This window comes from Mastomys coucha, unplaced genomic scaffold (genome assembly GCF_008632895.1).
Source record: "Mastomys coucha isolate ucsf_1 unplaced genomic scaffold, UCSF_Mcou_1 pScaffold14, whole genome shotgun sequence".
NCBI lineage: Eukaryota > Metazoa > Chordata > Mammalia > Rodentia > Muridae > Mastomys > Mastomys coucha.
The window spans coordinates 30,244,326-30,255,456 of NW_022196896.1; positions in this window are offsets into that span (position 1 = coordinate 30,244,326).

Genomic DNA, 11,131 nt, shown 5'->3' on the forward strand with positions numbered 1-11,131 from the left:
CTTCCGCTCCTGAGATTCTCTCTTCTATCTCTTGTATTCTGTTAGTGATACTTGCATCTATGTTTCCTTAGGAGTTATAGATTTATTTAAAATACTTATTTGATCTTGATTTAACTTTGGTAAGTAGTATCTATCAAAAAAATCATCAGTTTCTATTATATTGTCTAAATTTTGTGGAGTACTGGTTTTTCAAGTATGACCTAATGAGTCCTTGGATTTCCTTGGTGTCTGCTGTTATGTTTCCCTTTTGTTTCTGATTTTGTTAATTTGAATATTCCCTCTTTGTCTTTTAGTTTGGATAAGGGTTTGTCCTTGTTAATTTTCTCAAGGAATTAACTTTTTGCTTCATTGATTCTTTGTGTTGTTCTGTTGTTTTACTGATTCAGCCCTCAGTTTGATTACTATCTGCTACCTGCTTCTCTTGACTAAGTTTTCTTCTTTTTGTTCTAGAGCTTTCAGGTGTGCTGTTGAATTGCTAATCTGAGACCTTTCCTTTTTTTGTTTTTTTGTTTTTTAAATGTAGGTTCTTATTGCTATGAACTTTCTTCTTAGCACTGCTTTTATTGTTGCCATAAGTTTGGGTATGTTGTGAATTCATTTTTATTCTAGAAGGTCTTTAATTTCTTTTTTATTTCTGTCTTAACCAAGTGGTTATCAGTAGAAAGTTTTCCATGCATTTGTAGGCTTTCTGTTATTTCTGTTGTTTTTGAAATCCAGCTTTAATCTGTGATGGTCTGATAGGATGCAGGGGGCTATTTTAATTTTCCTTTATCTATTGAGACTTGCTTTGTGACCAAGTATGTGATCAATTTTGGAGAATGTTCTGTGAGGTGCAGAGAAGATGGTATATTTTTTTGTGTTTGAGTGACATGTTCTGTAGGTCCCTCTTGCTTATGACATCTGTTAGTCTATTATTTCTCTGTTTAGTTTTTGGCTAGATAACCTGTCAGTTGGTGAGAGTGGGGTATTGAAGTCTTCCACTATCACTGTGTGAGGGTCAATTTGTGATTTAAACTTTATTAATGTTTTCTTTACGAGTGCCTATAACCCTTTCACTTTGGTCATAGATATTAAGAATTGAAACATTGTCTTGGTGGATTTTTCTTTGATAAGCATGAAGTGTCCTTCCCTTTTCTCTTTTGATTAATTTTGGTTTGAAGTTTATTTTGTTGGATATTATTATTGTTCTACCAGCTTGTTTCTTAGGTTCATTTTCTTGAAAAATCTTTTTCTAGTCCTTTACTCTGAGGTAATATTTATCTTTGATGTCTAGGTATATTTCTTGTATGTAGAAGGATGGAGCCTGTTTTTTAATCCATTCTGATAGTTTGTGTCTTTTTATTGGGGAATTGAGTCCATTGATATTGAAAGACTTCAATGACCAATGATTGTTAATACCTGTTTGTTTTGTTTTTGTGGTGTTGGTGGTAGTGGTAGGGCTATATGTGTGTTTCCTTTTTTTAGTTTTGTTATTGTGATACTTTTTAATTTTATGTGTTTTTATTGGTGTAGTTAACCTCCTTGGATTGGAGATTTCCTTTTAGTACATTTTGTAGGGCTGGATTTGTAGATTGTGTAGTCTGGCTGGCATCTGTGGTCTTTTAGAGTCTGCAGGACATCTGCCCTGGCCCTCTTTTAAAGTCTTCATTGAGAGATTGAGTATAATTCTAGTAGGTCTACCTGAACATGTGACTCGCTCGTTTTTTCTTGCAGCTTTTAATATTCTTTTTTTTTGTTATGTATATTTAGGGTTTTGCTTATTATATGGTGAGGGCACTTTCCTTTCTGGTTCAATCCATTTGGTATTCTGTTTGCTTCTTGAACTTTTATAAGTATCTCCTTTTTGAGTTAGAAAAATTTCTTCAATGATTTTGTTGAAAATATTTTCTCTTTGAGCTTGTTGTCCTCTGGGGTTTCTTCTGGAGTTGGGAGCTGGAAAACAGTAACAAGGAAGAGAAGGTGGGGGATGGGAGATAGGGGGGAGGGCACCAAAAGAGTTTGGGAGGTTGGCAGGTGGGCAACTTCTGAACTTCTCTTCTGCAGCTTTTGTAACTCCTCTTTTGTACACAGTCCCAGCAAATATAGAAATGTGTCTCTCCAAATGTTAGGGTAAGTTATTGAACTCATGTCTTATCACGCACATACTCTTATAAAGGAGGATACTATAAGAACAACCACATTATAATCCTCAAAATTATAAATTTTATACTCATTCTTAGATTTCAGTAACCTTTTGTCAATTGTTATCAAATTGGCCCTTAAAAAAATAAAAGCCTGAGCTCTACATCTCCTCAATAGCTAGTTTTTACAATCATTTGCCCTCCTTGGTCTGGAGTTCTTACTCTTCCTTTGACTTCTGTTTCTTTAGTTGGTTGAAGACTATAGGTCAATTATTCTGTATGTTGTCCTTATATTTAAAATTTCTAAACATTCTTCCATATTTGTGTTTGGGAAGAAATATCACTAGTGACACATTGTTTTTGGCAGTATGTCCTGCTGATGCATTCAGAGGGTAGCACTCTGTAGGCAGCAAGGTGAAAAGGGCCCATGGTAGAAAATTCAAATAGCTCATAAGTGTTACAGTAAGAACAGAGGCTGGAGTAAGAGGAAGATTAAAGGTTAATATGGGAGAGTCAGAAGAACCAAGATAGGAAGATGGGCATGAGATAGCCAAGCTAAACAGGTAAGAGAAAGGACAAGGCTTTTGTAACAGGAGGCTGTCAGGTTCCCCCAAAGTCTTTAAGGCAAAATGTAGGGCAGGATTATCTTTCATATAATCTTGCTTCTAATGCAGTTAAATGTGACCAACTTAATTGTAAGTAACGATATTTGCTCACAAGATACCTCAATCCATCCTATAGACAAGAGCTAATATGAGGCAACAAAGAAAGACTGTGGCTACATTTTGGTCATGGGAATAAAATTAACTTTCTACTATAATAAAGCTATGAACTGATCACATGAATATGAGAGTAAAGAGAATTTAGAACAATTAACACACTTGAGACTCCTGTGAAAACAGAGAGTCAAAGACCCTAACAGCTAACAAACAGTTATGGTCAAGGACAGAGCCTTTGGAGCTAGGGATAGGCAGAGTGGGGTTTCACCTAACCCTAGCTGGATGAGAAATGCATAATATATCCTTCTGTTACCAGGGGCATAGATAGAGAATGTGTGAATTTTCTGTTTGCTCTGCTTATGATAATGCAGAAAATGAACCAGTCTCAATAGAGATTACTTAAAGTTTTTGCCTATTTCTGCCATGGCCCTAGAAAACCCTAGAAAAAGCAAATTCTTTCTTGGAACCCCTACCCTTTTTTCTTTTAATATATTTTAGTGATTCTTTGTGAATTTCACATCATGTACCACAATCCCACTCATTTTTCCTTCCCTTTATATCTGCTCTCCACACTTGTAAGCTCTCCCCAAAAGAAAACAAAAAAAATAAAAATGAAAAAATAAAAAGTAAAAAAAATAAAAACAACAACCAAAAACTTTTCACTGTAGAAACTGTAGTGTGTCTTGCTTGTGTCACACAGTATAACCTTTTGCTCAAACAACATTACTTGCAATGAGTCATTGGGCTGGTTTGAGGCCACTGCCTTTTGTTATGTTATCAATACTGGGTCCTCATTGGGACTTCTGTCCGATAGCCTGTTGTTGTCTTCTGTCATGGAGATCCTGCAGCTTTGGATTTGCAGGACCTCAGTTAGCTCATAGATGGGGTGGGTAAACTCAGAGGTCTGGATCTGGGCCTGGGTGGATTTGTTCAGCCTACCAGTTCTCCTGCTCTCATACCACTAGGGCCAGCTTTCCTGCTTTTCCCCGGGTGAGGAGCAGGGACTGCTCTCCTGTGCTCATGCCCTTGGGGCTGGCTCTTACACTCCCATACCAGCCGGGGCCAGAAGATCTACTGTGCTTCCCAGGTGAAGTGTGGGACTCTCTGAAGTGCTTCAGCTGTCAAAGTGCAGGGGGTGTCCTCTCACTTGCTCTCATGCACTGGGGCAAGCTCACTTGCCTGCAGCATATTGGGGCACCATCTGTCCTCTACCTATGCCCATTTCACAGTAAGGCAGATGAGGTGTGGGGCCAGATCTCTAGAGTGCTACAGCCAGCGTCAAGGATATCTCTCTCTAGTGCCACAGCTGGCAGGGTGTGGAGCCTATTCTATCACTCCCATGTCAACAGAGCCATCTCTTTCATGCTGCTCAGGTAGGAGTGGTTCTAGCTCTCTTCAGAGTGGTGGTGGCAGCAGTCAAGGAACAGGGATAGGTAGGTGCAGTGCTTGGGCATCAAAATGACTTCAGGAGGCAACCCAGACCAGGGATATCCACATGGTCTTTTGTGATAACATGGGCCTCAAAAGTCAACACAGCTGTGATAAAACCATGAACGAACCCCAAAATTACTCCTGGTAGTAGCATATGCCTGGATGTCATAATGTCCTCAGGTAGCAGCACAGGGCACTCAAATCAATATGTTTCCCCCAGCATGGACCTCAGACATACATACATGTGGTTTCAGGTGGCAGCCCAGACCATGGACGTCTTCATTGACTTTGGTGGTAGCTTGGGCCATGGACATAAACACAGACAGTCTCCAGCTGCAACAGGAACATGGACCAGGACATGGCCCTTAGCAGCAGTCAGGGTCAGGATGCCACCATGGTCTCAGGGGCAGCACAGGCTACTCAGATCATTTTGGCCCCCAGCATCAGTATAGAGCCTGGACATCAACATGGTCTCAGGCAACAGCCCAGACAACTGACTTTGGGATGACCTTGTGTGACAACATGAGCCAAAAATATCAGCACAGACCTCAGCTGAGATAGAGCCATGAACACACAGATATGGATGTTGGCAGCAGTCCATTCCTAGATATCACCATGGTGTCAGGTGGTTGCACAGGCTCCTCATATCTGCCTGTTCCTCACTACTGTGTCATCTCCAGCTCCACCTCGCTCTGCAATGCAGAAAACTCTTGACTTTGCTTTCTCTCCCAACTTTCTATTGTGTACTCCCCACTTCCCATCTCTCCATCTAAATAGCATACATTCACTATTCAGGAATCTACTCAGTCTGGGATTCCTTCTTTCCTCACAACAAATAACTGGAAGCCATTGGGGAAAAAATACTCATTTTTGTTTAGAGATCTCCATGGGATCCCATAGGACAGAGGGTTGCTCTCCAAAAAGCAATTGTGGGGCTCCATTGCCAAGGACAACATTCACACAGCTCAGAGAGGTCCAGCTGATACCTGCATGGAGCCTTTACCCCTACATTCTAGTCTCTTTGGTGTTGAAAGGTACTCTGAAGGCTACAGAAAGAGAAACCTGGACACTAATCCAGCCACAAAACCCTACAATCTGTCACATCAGCAAGATGTGCTGGGGCAGTGTTGGCACAGAACTTTTGAGAGTAGCCAACCGATATATTCTTTAATTTGAGGCTATGCCACAAGAGGGAGCCCATGCCTTACACTGCCTTCATTGCCAGGAACTGGAGACTAGATAGCCCTGAGATCTGGGTAGAACCAAATGCAACTGAGGAAACAAAAGTCAATGAAATGATTCCTAATGATATTCTGCTATACTCACAGGTCAGTGCCTTGCACAGATCATGTGGGGAGAGTTTAAATTGTAGGTCTCTATAGGACCCCTACCCTCAGAGATCAGGGAACCCCGTGGAAGAGGAATAGGAAAGAATTTAGAAACCATAGAGGATAAAGGATGCCAGAAGAACATGGCCCACTCAATCAACTAAGCAGGGATCATAGGAGCTAACAGAGACTGGAGTTGTAAGCACAGGTTTGCACTATATTTTCTGTATATAGTTGCTAGCTTGGTGCTTTTGTGGGACTCTTGACAGTGGGATTGGGTGCATCTTTGACTCTGTTGCCTGACCTTGGGACACTTTCTCTCCCTGGGTTGCCTTGCCCAGCCTCAATCACAGGTCTTCTGTCTTTTCTTATTGTGTCCTGTTTTGTCATGTTTGGTTGTTGCCCTTTGGGGGTTTGTTCTTTTCTGAGGGGTAATGGAAGGGGAGTTGATCTGGGAGAGAGGGGAGGTCGAGGGAAGCTGGAAGGAGTGGAGAGATGTATTTTATGAGAGAAGAATCTATTTTTCTTTCTTTTTAAAATGATATCACCAGTTCTTTTTACCCCTACATTTTAATTTATTATTTTTGTGTGTATGAGTGTTTTCCTGATATATGTCTGTATACCACATGCATGCCTGATACCTAAGGAGATGGTGAGCCTCTATGTGGATTCTGGGAACTGAACTCTGGTCTTTTGTAAGAACAACAAGTGCTCTTAACCACTGAGCCAACTCTCTAACCCTATTTTCTATTTTCTATAAAAATATTACTTTTCCATATAATATAACTTAATTATATTCTTTCCCCTTCCCTCAACTCCTCCCAAATTCTTCCCACCTCTCCATGCTCTCAACCTCACGTTCTTCTTCTCTCCACCCCTAAACCCTATCAAAAACAAAACTAAACTAAACAAAACAAAAAAAAGTAAAAACAGAGAAACTAAAGAAAAGAAGATAAGATAAAAAACCCAAACCAAACCAAACCAAACCAAAACGCACACAAGCAACAAGGAGTCTGTGTTTTGTTGGCCAACTATTCCTGGGCATAGAGTGTGCCTGAGAGTATGGTTAATATACCCAGTGATGATCCATTGGAAAAAAACAAACTCTTTCCTCTTACCAAGCAGCTATCAATTGCAAATAGCTTAAGGGTGAGACTTTGGATTTACCTTCTCTTCTCAGTGCTGGGGTTTTGTTGGATTTGAATTTGTGTAGGTCTTGTGTGCATGCTGTCTCAGTCTTTGTGAGTGCATATGTGCATCAGTCCTTTGTGTCTGGAAGACACTGCTTCATTGGAGCTATTTACATTTGACTCTTACAATCTTTCCTCCACTTTTGCATAGATCCCCAAGACTTGAGGGGAGAGGTCTGATAAAAACGTCCCATTTAGGGCTGAGTGTTCCAAAGTCTCTGACTCTTTACAAATTGTCCAGTTGTAAATTTCTCACCTAACCGCAAGACGAAGTTTCTTTGATGAGGACAGAGTGATATGCTGATCAATGAGTATAGCACAATGTCATCAGGAGTCTTCTTATTGCTATGTTCCTTTAGTAGAATGGTGGTTTTATGTTTCCTCCTAGGCCCATGGCCTACCTAGTTTTGTATTCTTGCCTACTTTAGCAGTATTGAGTATGGGTTCCATATCATAGAGTGGGCCTAAAATCTAATAACGGTATTTAAAAAGTGGTTAGTTCCTCCCATAATGCTTGTGCCACTATTGTACTAGTATATCTTGTAGGCAAGTTTCTGCTTTGGGTCACAGGGTTTGAAGCTAGGTGAAACTGATGACTACTTTCTCCTCTGGTAGCATGTAAAGCACCTTCCAGCAACATAAACACTAGTCAGTAGGGGATACCAGCTCGATTTCTCCAATGCCTCATGATATAAGAAAGTTGTGTCTTCAGTAAAAGTGCCTTACCATTAGGTTAGAGAGTAAGTAGTCAATAGCCCTGGTACTACCTTGTAATATTTGGGAGGAAGATCTGTGGGACTCCTTTGGCTAGCTATTCCACATGATATAATAACCCATTCTTGTCATCTGAAGGTTTTACCTGGTGACATAAGATGTCAAATAAGGGCATGGTCTCCCTTGATTACATGGTGACTCCATTTAGATTCCTTTCATATATGTATACAATTAGGGAACTTTTACAGTAGTAAGTTTCCACATGGTGCTGGAAGCCATGGTCTTAACCATGGCCTTGTGGAAATTTACTAGCTTACACATACAGCCCTGAGAGAACTTGTGTAGCGTGGCAATAAGAATATTTATGGGTGTGGAGGACACTGTGACCACTGGTTCCAGAGATTGAAGATTGCCGCCTGGCCTTTAGAAAGCCCCCAAGGCTCTTCCCCTTCCTTGAAACCTCCTCTTGTGTATGCTTATATTGCCATCCCTGAAGTAAAGTTTCCAGAGCTCAATCAGATACCTGTCTTGCTCTCATTCTTCATGTCTCTTGTCCCATCTCAGTCTCTCTCCCCTGCCCTAGGTCCTTGCTGAACGCCCTGTAGATGGGAGCAACTGGCACCCAATCCGCATAGGGATCACTGCAGGTCACCTGCTTGTGAGATTGATCCAGGAAAGGTAACAAGAATGGTGAAACTCTGGGACAAGAATTAAGTAAGCACGAATTGTTTTTAAAGGGTCTCAAGGAGTCCCTCAAGACACGAGGAACACGGGTTAAGAAAAAAGGATTTAAAAAAAATTTTTTTGAAAGTTTATGAACATTGGCCATATATTCAAGAAGTAGTTAGAGAGAGAATAGGTTTCAGAATCTGTCCATATGTCTGTCAATTTATGTTTGTTTTTGTTTTGTTGTTTTAATGATTGTTGTTCTGTGTTTCTTGTTGAAAAAAATAAATGGTTAAAACTTTATCTGCTGGCTGTTCATTCCATTAACTTGTTTAAAAGGCAGTCTCAATTTGCACAGCAGAAACTGATAAGCCATTGCACTGCACTGTGGCTGGGAGTGAAGCACAGCTGAAAAAGCCCTGGTAGAGGCTGATTGTCTACAATAGCCACTCTTAAAGGGACAACACAGCAGAAACTGATAAGCCATTGTACTGTGGCTGGGAGTGAAGCACAGCTGAAAAAGCCCTGGTAGAGGCTAATTGTCTACACTAGCCACTCTTAAAGGGACAACAGCTTTTTGCTTGTAACGTTGGTAACAGAAAGTTAGCTAAAAATTGGTAACTCAGAGTTGGAGTCATTCTAAACAACATGTGGCATAAACTAGCCCAGGAGAACAGGTCTTTTAAGACACTTCTAAATTGGGATAATATTTTATGTAATTCTTATCCTAGAAACTAGACTTATAAAGGATAGGGTTTAAAACAATGTCTCTTTAATGACGTATTAAAAGTTGCACTGTCATGCATTCATATGTAAAAATTGTCAGCCAAACTTCATAATGTGACAATAATGCTCTTGGTATTGATTTTAAAGAGAATGGATTGTTTAAAACTGGGTTTTGTTTGTCAAAATTATGGGCATGCTCTAATATTACAAAAGAAAGTTAAAAAAATATGGTAACATTGCCAGTGTTCCATTTACTGTAGTTTGCAGTTTGATCGCAAGCTCAGGATTCTTAACTCACCCATATTTTGTAAGTAGGATGATTGCAAGAGTAGTAATAGTTAAAAACAACTGTGGCCAGTATGGGCCCAATGTTCCTTTTGCATAAGCTTTATTGGATACAATGGTAAAAGCAAAATTTAACCCCCAAATATTAGAAAGGAGATCTCAGTGAGAATTTATTTGGTATCAAACAGGCTCCTGATAAACTGTTTCAAAGAGGTTGTACTACTAAAAGCAGCTAGTAGAATTTTTGGAGAACTTCAAGAAGGGGTTCTTTTTGTTACACAATTGTCTTATGAGAACATTAATGCAGCTCTCTGCGGCCATCTGGCCATACAAAGCAAAGACAGACTTATTTGGATATATTCGTCTTTGTTCAAAAATTAGACTCTCATACAATCAGAGTCGCTATGTTTCCTGCCTTTGCAGGGGATTATAGTATGTACAAACAATGCTTTCATAGCACCTAAGCGATAAGGAATGTTTTATGTATAAATCATCCTAGGAAAAACTGTCCAAAAATTAGAGGCATAGACAGACAGAGAATTGCTCCCCTGGAATCTATCGTCACTGCAGGAGGTGTAATCCTTGGGCCTGGACAGGACTTTGAATTTTTCAGTGTATGTTTATTATTTAATCCCTCTAAAAAGAAATTTTACTACTTTTGCTCTTACACCACAAGCTTTAAAAATTTTGTAGTAGTTGTTGCTCTAGAAAAGTTTCAGAGGCAATATCTTTTTCAATATTTTGGGCCTCAGGTATATCCTAGAAAATGTGGTACAGAAAATTCAAGAAAGAAAAGATGATTTGTTTACTTCAAATTATTTTAAAAAGATTCCAGGAGGTGTTTATTGGCTAAGACCTCACACTGAGCTCACCACTAGAGGACATAAGCCTTCCTTAGATGTTGTCAAAAGGGATGCATATTAATTGGTAAGAGACAAAGAGCTTTGCAGAAAGTAGAGGAAGCTTCTGTAATCAACTGTTATCAATTGTAATAAATTATAATCAAATGTTAATTATTGTTACTCAATGTGCCCACAGCAATTCTTTGGCAAAAGAGAGCATTAATGTAGATTCATTTTTCTTCATCTCCAAGTAAAGTTTTAACATCCTGTTATGAAGCTGCTGTGGTGTTAATAAAGAATTGTACCATAGAATCATGAAAGTATTTTGGAAAGAATGTCTTAAAAACCTGATGAGATATTTATTCCTTGTTTCAAACAGCAATTAAATTAGTTATTGCAGAATATTGATTGATATTTGGCATATTACATAGCAAATTTTATAGGCAAAATTATAATATATTTCCTGTAAATTTATGTATGCATCCCATAAAGAATATATCTACAGTATTATAAAAGTTGTTTGATATAAAACAACAATCGATTTAACAGTCTTATATAGATGCTCGCCTACAGCAATAGTGAAAATACATTTTTCTCAATATAAATTTTAAATAACTCCAAACATATTAACTATATACTTAAAAATAATACATCACTATTAGTATTTTCTTAAATGGACATAAATATATAAAGTCTTTTTGTTTGTCTTGTATTTAGTAGAGTTTAAAATCTTGGCTCTTACTGTCGTACAAGCCCAAAATAAGAACAATTTTTAGACATTGGATTTCACTGAAATAAGGCTGTAGTTCAATGACCCTCACATCACCAGAGGATTTTACCTCCATTGTAGCTAAGCTGAGAGTTGATAGCTCTGCTGCACCAAGAAATAAATTGTAGGCTCGATTTTTGGATACAGACTTCCTGCTATGGTCAAAGCTATTTGACGTGAGTGAGTGGCTTTATTCTCAGCCCACAGAGAACAGGTTACATTCATTTAAGAAATGGTGTAGGTATTAAGATGGTCTATTCATAAAATCATTCACCAAGTGTTTCAATGAACAATAGTTCTGCTTGGAGGGTGGCACAGACATTAGGTGAGGGTAAGAATTT